The following is a 12,199-nucleotide window of genomic DNA, read 5'->3' as shown; positions in this document are numbered from 1 at the left end:
CAGACAGTGGCAGTGGCAGTAGAGCTGGGATGAGTCATCAGTGCTGTGCTGAAAAGATGGCAGGGCTGTGAGTGGGCTGGGGCTGTGAGTGGCCTGCACTAGTGCTGGTGATTCTGAGTTTGCAACCTAGGAATGAGTGGTGCAGCCACTGCTTGCTGGGCCTGTTTTCTGCCCACTCATAAAACCTTGGGCTTGCACATTTCCTCCTGGGTCTCCCTTTTTTGGTAGGGGCCTCCTTCCTGCTGCATGAGGCACAGAATGGACCCCATATCTAGCATTGCAAGATTACAGCAGACACACCCACCACTGCCTAAGCTCCTGGCACTAGACTCCTGCATGGTAGTCCTTGTCATACCACTGCCTCTGTGAAGGTGCTGCAATGGAGTAAGGGCCCAGGGCTGGAGATACGGGTGCTCCTGGAACTTATCTGGTCCATACCGTTGCTTACAGCTCCATCCAATGGTGCCTCTGTGGCCAGATATGCTGCTCGAGCCCAGGCCACCAGGAGAGCTGCAGGGCTAAACCAAGTGCCATTCCAGGCCAGATCATACAATCTGTGGCTACCTTGGTTGAACTCCATAGCTGATTGCTCACTAGTTTCCTCTCTCTTTGTTCTGCTCGACTAAGGGACAGAGGAGGGGCACTGAGGCCCCATGTGTGGGAGGATGCTTTAGCTTCACACACTTGATGGATTTTGGTTGCTGCTTTGGCCAGTGGTTCTGCTCAGATTTCTCCTAATAGTTGTAAACTCACAATTGTTCCCTGGCTGCTTAGAAACTTGCATCTGGAATTTCTTTTCAACTGAGAGCCATTTGTGTCCAAGTGTTTGTAATGAACCCCATGAATGCTACTGCTCTCTACATTTCCACCAATCGCCTAGTGCTCAACCATGACCCTGGAGACCCCAAGGCATTTCAAGAGATTATCAGGATCCTGCCTTACTTGCGACAGTCTCTCTCTTCCTGTGTTTGTGGACATTTGCTACAAGATCCTATTGCACCCACCAAATCCACCTGTCAACAATATGTCTGCAAAACATGTAAAGGCAAGAAAATGATAATGAAAACTTCATGTAGCTAGTGCATAGATTATGAGCACTTTGAGGGAAACAAGCAGTTAAGCATCCTGGTAAACTGCTACAAGAAACTATGTGAATATATAACCCAGACAAGACTGGCACAGGACATAAGACAAACAGTTGATTGTTCTTTTGATATTTTAGCTTTACTCAATGAAGGATCATTGTTTTGTGAGGACATAGAGAAACCTTCAGACTCATCCTTCACTCTGTGTTTGACACAGTCCCCTTTACCTTCAACCTCAGAACCCATAGCAGATCCCCATGCTAATTTATCTCCAAAGTCTGAAAGTGCCCTCAGCATTGCTATTGGCAGTTCTGTTGTCAATGGTTTGCCTACTTACAAAGGGCTTCAATAGATAGATTTGGTATAAATATCCCCTCACCCGAACATCCAAATATGATCGACATGTATAATACTGTTGATATAAAAACTGAGGATCTGTATGAGAGCCTGTCACCTGTCTGTGACACGGTAGCCACTGATTTGTGCTCCACAAGTATTGATATCTGGAGTTTCTGTGAAGAGCCAAAACCTGGTGACTCTCTTTTGCTGAGTGATGAGAAAGTAATCCGCAGTTTAGAAACTGTTTCAAATACAGAGGTTGGATGTCCTAATTTGCATCCAAATTTGGAAGCCACTGTATCCAGTGAACCTTTTTTGCAGCTTTCTTCCAAGTCTCTTAGCCATAATATTTTTATGTCTACCAGCCCTATACCCCATGTGTTATCATGTACAGCAGCAACTCCAAAGGTAGCAAAGTTGAATCGAAAAAGAACCAGATATGAAAGATACAGTGAAAAAGTTCAGCCACTTCCAATTTCTACCATAATCAGAGGCACAACCCTTGGGGCATCTGCTCCTGAGACGGTGAAGCATGAAAGGAAAATCTTCCTTCAACATATAGCTACTGTTTCCAATTGAGGTACAACACCCAAGACCACCAAAACTGTACTTTTATCTACTAAAAGCATGAAAAATTGTCATGAACATGGATCCAAGAAATCCCACTCTAAATCCAAGCCAGGTATTCTTTAAAAAGACTAGGCAGGAAAGGTAAAGATTCTTAGTCATCATGTTATGCCAGGAAGTCCTACCAAGTCTGTGTGCAAAAAGCCCCAGGGAAAGAAAGGATGTAAATGTGGGCATGCTATGCAAAATCCAGGTAATCTTACATGCAGCAGCCAGTACTGACATTGTTACTCTAACCAGAAAGCCTGCATTCATTGCAGATGCTGAAGGCTGCCAGAACTCCTACCCGGCCAATGGGGAGAAGAAGCTGGAGGCATTTGCTGTGCCAGTGAAGGCCTTGGAGCAGAGCAGACTCACATTGGGTGTTAATGTGACCAGCAATGCTGTGCGCAACACAAGTACCAGTACCAGTGTTATCAATGTCACTGGGTCCCCAGTAATGACATCTTTAGCTGCCAGTACAAATGATAACAAAAGTTTGAATGAAGCTATGGATATGAGATTTGAATGTTAACTCAATGGGTCTTGAAGCCTACCCTTGGTAGGAAATAGCTATAGTTTTATGGCAGCTATTCTGTTGGTTTAACTTGCCGGAATTCCTCCATATAGATCACTTGTATCATGTGTTTTCATTGCTAAGTTATATGTGTTAGTGTCGTGGAAACAGTGTGCAGATAATGGAGGAGTACCCTACAATTATATGTTCTTAGTTCTTACAGAACCTGAGAGTTTGAGAACAAATGCTGATGCAAGAGGCAACTGATTTATACAAAATGAACTTTGGCAAGGAAAATAACCTCATTGTTTTTGATCATGCTTTGTGCATAATCAAAGTTGATGATTAAATGTAAGGAAGTAGCATCAAGTAAGTTCATCAGGATTGTGCTAGTTTTTTTTTTTTTTTTTTTTTTTAATAGTGATTAGTTTATCAGGCACAGCCTTCTGATTTCTGATGCCACAGAGAACTTTCTCCTGTTGAAAATTTGATGTGTTCAGTTCAACTTTTGCACTGACATAATACCGATTATGATCATGAAAATTGGCTACTGGCGTGTATGAAGCAGTTCTTAAATCAGCAGCATCAGCAGTATTATGAAAGAAAATTTCCCACTCATTAGGATGTCTTAAGAAATCTGTCTTTTACCTATATAATAAGAATTTTGTGACTCTAAAGACCCAATAAACTCTACCAGGGAAGTCCTACAGTTGAGAAACACCTTGATCAAACAAGCAGGATACAAGGTAAAGTCAAAAAAATCAGTAGCCCTATTTTTTTCAGACAACAAGGAGACAGAGAAAGAAATCAGAGAAACATCACCCTTTGCAATAGCCACAAGCAACATAAACTATCTTGGTGTAATGCTTACCAAACAAGTAAAAGACCTATATAATAAGAACTTTGTGACTCTAAAGAAAGAAATTAAAGAAGATACCAGAAAATGGAAAGATCTCCCATGCTCTTGGTTAGGTAGAATAAACATAGTAAAAATGGCAATCTTACCAAAAGCAATCTACAGATTCAATGCAATCCCCATTAAAATCCCACCACAATTCTTCACCGACCTTGAAAGGATAATAATCAACTTTATATGGAAAAACAAAAGACCCAGGATAGCCAAAACAACCCTATACAATAAAAGAACTTCAGGAGGCATCACCATTCCTGACTTTAAGCTCTACTACAGAGCTATAGTTCTGAAAACAGCTTGGTATTGGCATAAAAATAGACAGGAAGACCAATGGAATCGAATTGAAAATCCTGATATTAATCCACGCACCTATGAACACCTGATTTTCGACAAAACAGCTAAAATTATACAATGGGGCATGGACAGCATCTTCAACAAATGGTGCTGGCACAAAAGGATGAGGGTGTGTAGAAGACTGCAGATAGACCCATGTCTGTCGCCAAGCACAAAACTCAAGTCCAAATGGATCAAAGACCTCAACATCAATCCAGCCACATTGAACCTCTTAGAAGAGAAAGTAGGAGGTACCCTTGAACAAATTGGTATAGGAGAACACTTCTTGAATATAACTCCAGGGGCACAGACACTGAAAGAAACAATTAATAAATGGGACCTCTTCAAACTTAGAAGCTTCTGTAAGGCAAAGGACACAGTCGACAAGACCAAACGGCAGCCCACAGACTGGGAAAAGATTTTCACCAATCCTATATCCGACAAAGGGCTGATCTCCAAAATATACAAAGAACTCAAGAAACTAGTCAACAAAACACCAAATAACCCTATTAAAAAATGGGGTGCAGAACTGAAGAAAGAATTCTCAATGGAGGAAATCAAAAAGGCTGAAAGACACTTAAGAAAATGCTCCACATCCTTAGCTATCAGGGAAATGCAAACCAAAACAACTTTGAGATACCATCTTAACCCTGCAAGAATGGCAGGGTTATTCTAAGAGATTCATATAAAGTCCCTCACAGAACTGGGAAGGGACAAGTCCCCCAGAGCTCAGGTGAAGTGGGGGAGGACAGCGAATGGAGAGAGAAGTAGGAGAAAATGAGGGGGAGGAAAGGAAAACATGTGCGACCAGGAATATTGAGCCTGGTTAGGAATAGAAGATAGGAAAAAGAGAGAGACAGACAGAGACAGAGAGAGAGAACATAAAAGAGGGAGCCAATATTGGTTTGAAGATAAAATTGAACACAAAGAAAGGTCGAGAGAAGTATAAGACTGCTCCCAACTAACAAGCTGAACTTACAAGGAAAGGCTATCATAAATGCCCTTCCCAGAGAGTGAGATCAACAACTAACTTCTCCAGGGCGCCCTCAACTAATGCCTGTTGAAAACAGGATCAAACACCCATACATAAACACTGAGTCAAACTAGAACCGAGATGCAGATGGAGAGGACAAGACCATGCTGCAGAAACACATAGAGACAGCTTACCTGAACAAGGAGGAGCTAACGGCCACTAGACTGATAGCTGGGAAGCCAGCATGGGACTGACTCAGGCCCCCCTGATTATGGGTCTCAGCCAGAAGGACTGAGCAGTCAAAGAGACCTCAGACAGTGGAGCCAGGATGTATCCCTGGTTCACAAAAGAACTTTGTGAACATATCCCCCATGGAGGGATAACTGCCTTAAACTAGAGACAGGAGAGAAGTCCTAGTCCCTACTTCCCAGGACCTGTCAGATCTACATGACCCCAACTGGATGGCACTCCCCTCCATATGGAATTGGGGTGGGGGGATTGGAGGGGAGGGTGTTTAGAGTGCATGTGAGAGGGCAGAGAGGGTAAAAAGGGAGGGAAGGAGGGAGGGAGGGCTGGGGGGGAGGGAGCGATGGAGGGAGAGGGAACTGGGATCGACATGTAAAATAATAAAAATGCTTTGACTCCAAAATTTAAGTTGATGGACAAGTTACTGGGGAAAAGGATTTCTATTTTTGTTTCCACAGAAAATGAAAAGATGTGGATTCCTTCCAGACTAATGTGGTTTGATCACGCCAGACCGCCTGAAACAGAGTACAAGCTGATCCTACATTCAAAACAGCTGGACAAAACAGCCCTACAGACTACAGCCAGGATATCTGAATCTTCTTCGAATCCCCCAAGACAGCGCCCCTTACTAGCAGGAAGTATTTTGGAAATAACGACGCCCAAATTCCCAAATATTGTGTATAAATGTTTGTTTTCATTTAATTGGACTGTTATATAAAATTAAATAAAATTAAAAAAATTATAAAAAAAATCTGTCTTTTAAAAGAAAGATGTCTTTAAAAAGTGAACAAATAAATTCTGTCTTACCACTAATGTTAAGCAGTTTATGCTTTAACTATTTGAGTTCAGCCCCCTTTCTAATTTCTGACTCAGTTCTATGAAAAAATTTTAAGTCCTTTCATTTGAGCAATGTTCTATTTGTTAAATAAAGTGAAGAGTCGTTTTATTCTGAACATAATTGAATTTATATAGTTCATAACATATTTTATAAAATATAAAATTATTTAAAAATTGGGTTATACTTAGAATAATTTTGGAATAGTGCCCTAAATGTTCCCAGATTTGTACATTATATTTATAGCCATTGATGATTTATTTGATTTTTTTATTCCTGTTTATTTGCCACAGTCATTACATTGAATATGCTCCCTTTTTTCTTTGTCTTTTTTTTCCTTTTTTGTATTTTTGCTTTTGAAGGGTGCTGTTCGTAAGGAAGGCTTCTTTATCAGGGACTTAATAAAATGCCTTTCATGAACCTTGTGCATTTAGGTGGGTGTAAATCTTGGAATATTATCTTTAGAATATTATTTTGCATGTAAATGGAAACTGTGTTTGAATTTTCATGTATTTCTTTCTATTAACTTTATGGGGAAGACAAACATTCTGTTGAAGGGAAGTCTAGTCAGTTCCTTGAAAATGCATGGCCCAAGTTAACAAGGACTGACTATGTGTAGAGATAACACTGTGATTTCAAAAACTTGCTGGTTTGTCAGGGCAAATTTCAAGAAAATTTCTGCTAGGGAAGTTCCAGTTTCTGCTGCATTCACCATCTATTGAGATCTGATGTGTGAAGTTGTTTTGATTTGGCACACAACATGTTCAATGATGGTTACTCACCTCATAAAGACATGGATAAGCATCTATTGGACACAGAGCAGATGACACCTCTTGTTGTGTAGTGTATCCTGGTGTTCTTTCCTGTTAATGTGGTCAAGAAGGAATAGGAAGTTGAGGACAGGGAAAGAATATTTCCGAAGAAGAAAAGAGATACCCTAAAAGAGGGAGCCATTATAGACTTAAGGAGAAATCTGGCACTGGGAAAATGCCCTGAGACCAACAATGATGAAAACAACAAATATTGTAATCAACAGTGGAGAGGCTATCATTAATCCCCTTCCAAGATAATGAGATTAATGACTACCTTATATGCCATCCTGGAGCCTTCACCTAATTGTAACGAGTAGGGTTTTTCTGCCCACCATCTGGTCTTGTCCTGCTGTCACGCCGCCAGCCCCAAATAATGCACAGAGACTCTGTATTTGATACAATGCTATTGGCCAGGTGCTAGTTTCTAATCGGCTAGCTCTGTCTTAATTATTAACCCATTTCTATGTATTTCCATGTGGTCTTACCGAGAGCGGAGGAATGGCGGTTCTGTTCTCTCCAGGCTCTCCATCCTGACTCCTGCTTACTACTTCCTCTTTTCTCCTTGTCTCCTAGTCCCACCTATCTTATTTCCTATTGGCCAACAGTGTTTTATTCATTAAACAGTATGAGAAACATATACAGAATGACATCTCCCATCATCTCCTCTTTTCTGTCTAAATAAAAAGAAGGGTTTTAAGCTTAACATAGCAAAATATATCACATAACAGTTATCAAATAAGAATCACAGTTAACAATATTTAGTCCATTAACATTTAGCAAGATTAAAAGAAAGTATTCTATCATCTATCCTATATTTGTGAGTCTAAAGTCATATATGTAACTTATCTTTAAGCATAACTAAGGAAAACTCTAACCATAACTATCTGTCTTCAACTCCATCAAAGACCACAGAAGGATAATATATAAACTCTAGACATGATAGAGACATCTTGCCTGGTTAGTCAACCGAAGTTCTTCTGTAATCTTCCATCTTCAGCCCATAGGCCATAGTGTGTCTAGTAGACTCTTCAGCAAAGCAGGAAACTTTAAACTGTCTTCTTGTATTGGCAGTTCGTCAGTCACTTTTCTCTGTGTCCTTCAGACTGTCTGGCAGACTCTTCCATGAAGCAGGAACTCTATAGCAATGTCCATCTTGAATCAGCAATCACTTTTCTGTGGGTCCTTCATGTCCAGTTTATATAGCACAAAGTCAAACAGTCCAGACAAGAGCAGTGTCTTGTCCAAATGGCTAGTCTTGCTATATTGAAAGTAACCTCCATAACAAGTTTCTTCAATGTCCATCTTTATCTTCCTTTTTGACGAAGGTGGTATTGCCAGGAGCATTTATGTCTCATTGTCGAGAAAAACCCTAAACCATTTTAAATGCCATATTCTGTAGGTCTTTGAAAGGTTTGAAGAATTCCTATCTCAAATACATCTCTGTGTATCTTGAAAACCTAACTAACTTAACTCTAAGCTTTGACTATCATAGGTAATTATCTATAATCTGTATGTACTACATTATACATTATACATAAATGAGCTATATAAACACAATACCTAAACAAGAGAAATATACATATCACAAAATTGACCTTAAATTGTATCCATAAATGAACATCCATTCCAAAATACATATCTATACCATAATTCCCTTTTTACCTTTAAAAAGATATTGGTTGTGATCATTATCCATTTATAACTAACACCATTTTAATGAAAACAAACATTTATAAACAATATTTGGGAATTTGGGCGTCGTTCTTTCCAAACTACTTCCTGCTGATAAGTGGCGCTGTCATGGGGGAATCCTAAGAACACGCAGAAATCCTGGTTGTAGTCTGCGAGGCTGCTTTGTCCAAGCTGTTTTGAATGTTGGATCACCAGCGACTCTGTTTCAGGGGGCCTGGCTTGATCAAACCACATTAGTCTGGAAGGAATCCACAGCTTTTTATTTTCTGTGGAAACAAAAATAAAAATCCTTTTCCCCAGTAACTTGTCCTTAGACTTAAATTTTGGAGTCAAAGCATTTTTAAAATATATAAATTGAATTAATTCAGCAGCATTTGTTTTAACAGTTGTTTCCTCAGCAGTCAAACAATGCAAAGACAATGTAATACCATACAGTAACCAGATTCTCTCTGAGCTTTTCATCTTTGCGTGGCTTTATTATTACTCTGTTTCTTTTACTTTTTATTTATTCATTTTTTTGAGACAGGGTTTCTCTGTGTAACTCTTATCTGTCCTGGAATTCACTCTGCATACCAGGTTTACTTGGAATCACAGAGATCTGCTTGCCTCTGTCTACCAAGTGCTGGGATTAAAGGTGTGTGCAACCACACCCAATTCCTGTCTTTTTAAAACCATTTTCTTTTTCTCTCCCAAACCTATGTATTTTTTAAAACACACTGTAAAACTTTAGAGGTTTTTCTTCATATGAATCTGTCTTTACTGTAAATCTTTATCTTTTTCTGGCCACAAGTCTTTTATCTGGTAAACAACAACATTGCTGAAATGAAAATCATAGCTGTGTCAGCCACTGTTTATCAAAGATGGCGGTGGCGGGTACTTTTACTGCCAGCACTGAAAGCTGTGCTCACCGCCTTGGTCTGCGCTGCCATCTCCAAGCATGCTGCCAGCTTGGAGATGTGGTCACTGCCATTGGCAGCTATCATACACACCAATAAATTGTTAGCAGAGTTTCTTAAAAGCTGTGCGGTTTTTTTGCCGCTCATGCTGAGTCAGGAATCCTCCCTTAAAGGAGCCAGGCAAATATCTGCTTGTCTCTTGCAAAGCAGATTCCAACCAAGAAAAATGCTGCTATCAAAAAACCTTGCTTGTCTCTGTTCTTTTGTTTGTAAAACCCCTTTTTAAGCTTTTGTTAAATTTTAAGTGGAAGTTCTTATTAGCCATGTGGGTGCCATTTGAAATGAGTAGGGTTTTTCTGCCCGCCACCACCTGGTCTTGTCCTGCCGCCAAGAAGCCAGCCCCAAATAATGCACAGAGACTCTGTATTTGATACAATGCTATTGCCCAGGTGCTAGTTTCTAATCGCCTAACTCTGTCTTAATTATTAAGCCATTTCTATGTATTTCCACATGGATGTGGATCATATGGATATATACCAGAGAGAGGAATTGCTGTTATATGTGGTGGACTGATTCCCATTTTCCTGAGGAACTGCCACACTGATCTACAAAATGGCTATAGATGTTTGCACTCCCACCATTAATGGAGGAGTGTTCCCCTTTCTCCACATCCTCTCCAGCATAAGTTGTCATTGGTGTTTCTAATTATAGCCATTCTGACAGGAACAATTTGGTATATCAGAATTGTTTTGATTTGCATTTCTATGATGACTAAGGATATTGAGCACTTTCTTAATTGTCTCTTAGCCATTCTGTTTGCCTCTAGTGAGAATTCTCTATTCAGTATGTACCTCAATTTTTAATTGGATTAGTTGGTATTCTGGTGACTGGTTTCTAAAATTTCTTTGTATAATTTGGAGATCAACCCTCTGTCAAATGGGGGTTTTGTGAAGACCATTTCCCATTCTGTGAGTTTCCATTTGGATTTGTCAACTGTATCCTTTATATTACAGAAATTTCTCATTTTAAGGAGGACCATTATTAATTGTCAATTTCAATGTCTGTGCTATTGGTGTTATGTTCAGGGAGCAAACCCATGAAAATTTTTTTTTAAGGATACCTCCCCCTTTCTATTCTAAGACCTTCAGTGTGGCTGGATTCATGTTGAAGTCTTTGATCCATTTGGACTAAAGATTTGGGCATGGCAATTGACAAGGTTGTATCTGCAGTCTTCTACACACCATTATCCAGTTGTGCCAGCACAATTTATTGAAGGTACTTTCCTGCTGTCATTATATTATTTAAATGTCTTTGTCAAAATCAGGTGTTCAGAGATGGATTTGTTAATATACGGATTTTCTATTCAATTATATAGACCTGTGTGTCAATTTTTGGGACAATACCAAGCTGCGTTCAGGACTACAGCTCTATATTAGATCTTGAAGTTGATGATGGTGATGACTCCTGATGTTCCTTTATTGTACATAGTTGTCTTGTCTATTCTGGGTCTTTCCTTTTTCCATATTAAGTTGACTATTATTTCTTTCAATCTCACTGTAGAATTGTGATGGGATTTTGATGGGGATTGCATTAAATCTGTAGACTGCTTTTGGAAAAGATTGCCATTTTTACTATGGTTATCCTACCTATATATGAACATTGAACATCTTTCCATTTTCTGGAATCTTCTTTAATTTATTTCTTTAAAGACACACACTTCTTAGTATATAGGTTATTCACTTGTTTGCCCAGAATTTCCCCAAGATAATTTATGTGTTTTTGGCTATTATAAAAGGATTTTTTGAGTTAATCTTATCATTTTTTTTAATATTACATATCAATCCCAGTTCCCTCTCCCTCCCTTTCTTCTTCCTTCACTCTTATCCTCTCTGCCCCCTCACATGCACCCTGACCACCCTTGCCTCCCATCCCCCCACCCCAATTCCACATGTAGGGCAATGCTATCCAGGTGGGGTCATGTATCTGTCAAGTGATTTGAAGTAGGGACTAGGACTTCTTTTCTCTCTCTAGTTTAAGGGAGTATCCCTCCATGGGGAATGTGTCCCCAAGGTGCTTTTGTGCACCAGGAATACATACCAGTTCCACTGTCTGAGGTCCCTTGGACTGCTCTATCCTTCTAGCTGAGACCCATATTCAGGGGGTCTGAGTCAGTCCCATGTTGGATTCTCAGCTATCAGTCTGGGGATCCTATTAGCTCTTTCTCCTGTTCAGGTACCCTCTCTCTATGTGTTTCTGCAACCTAAACATAGTAAGAGAAATATAAAGTAAAGCAACAGCCAACATCAAACTGAATGGAGAGAATTATAAGGCAATTCCTCTAAAATCAGGTACATGACAAGGTTGCTTACTCTCTCCATATCACTACAGTATTGTACTAGAATCTCTAGCTAAAGCAATAAGAAAACAAAATGATATCATGGGGATCCAAATGATATCATGGGGATCCAACCTGTCTCTATTTGCAAGTGATATGATAGTTCACATAAGCGACCCAATAAACTCTACAAGGGAACCCCTACAGATGATAAATACTTTCAGCAAATCAGCAGGATACAATATAAACTCAAAGAAAAAAATCAGTAGCCCTACTTTATTCAGTTGACATAGAGGCAGAGAAATAAATCAGAGAAACATCACACTTTACAATAACCACAAACAACATAAAGAATCTTGGGGTAAAACTTACCAAACAAGTGATAGACCTATATAATAAGAACTTTGTGCCTTTAAAGAAAGAAATTAAAGAAGATACCAGAAATGGAAAGATCAAGCATGCTCTTGGATAGGTAAGATATATACAGTAAAAATGGCAATCTTGCCAAAAGCAATCTACAGATTCAATGCAATCCCCATTAAAATGCCACCACAATACTTCACTGACCTTGAAAGGATAATAATCAACTTTATATGGAAAAACAAAAGATGCAGGCT

General features: G+C 39.5%; 1 pseudogene; it reads left to right on the top strand.

Moving 5' to 3' along the window:
- The first annotated feature begins 831 nt into the window (after nucleotides 1–831).
- On the top strand, nucleotides 832–2,565 carry LOC127218312 (E3 ubiquitin-protein ligase MSL2-like; annotated as a pseudogene).
- Nucleotides 2,566–12,199: the final 9,634 nt, after the last annotated feature.

The sequence above is a fragment of the Phodopus roborovskii genome, unplaced genomic scaffold (genome assembly GCF_943737965.1).
Source record: "Phodopus roborovskii unplaced genomic scaffold, PHOROB, whole genome shotgun sequence".
Classification (NCBI taxonomy): domain Eukaryota; kingdom Metazoa; phylum Chordata; class Mammalia; order Rodentia; family Cricetidae; genus Phodopus; species Phodopus roborovskii.
The sequence above is the reverse complement of the archived record's forward strand: the minus strand, read 5'-3'. Positions and strand labels throughout refer to the sequence as shown.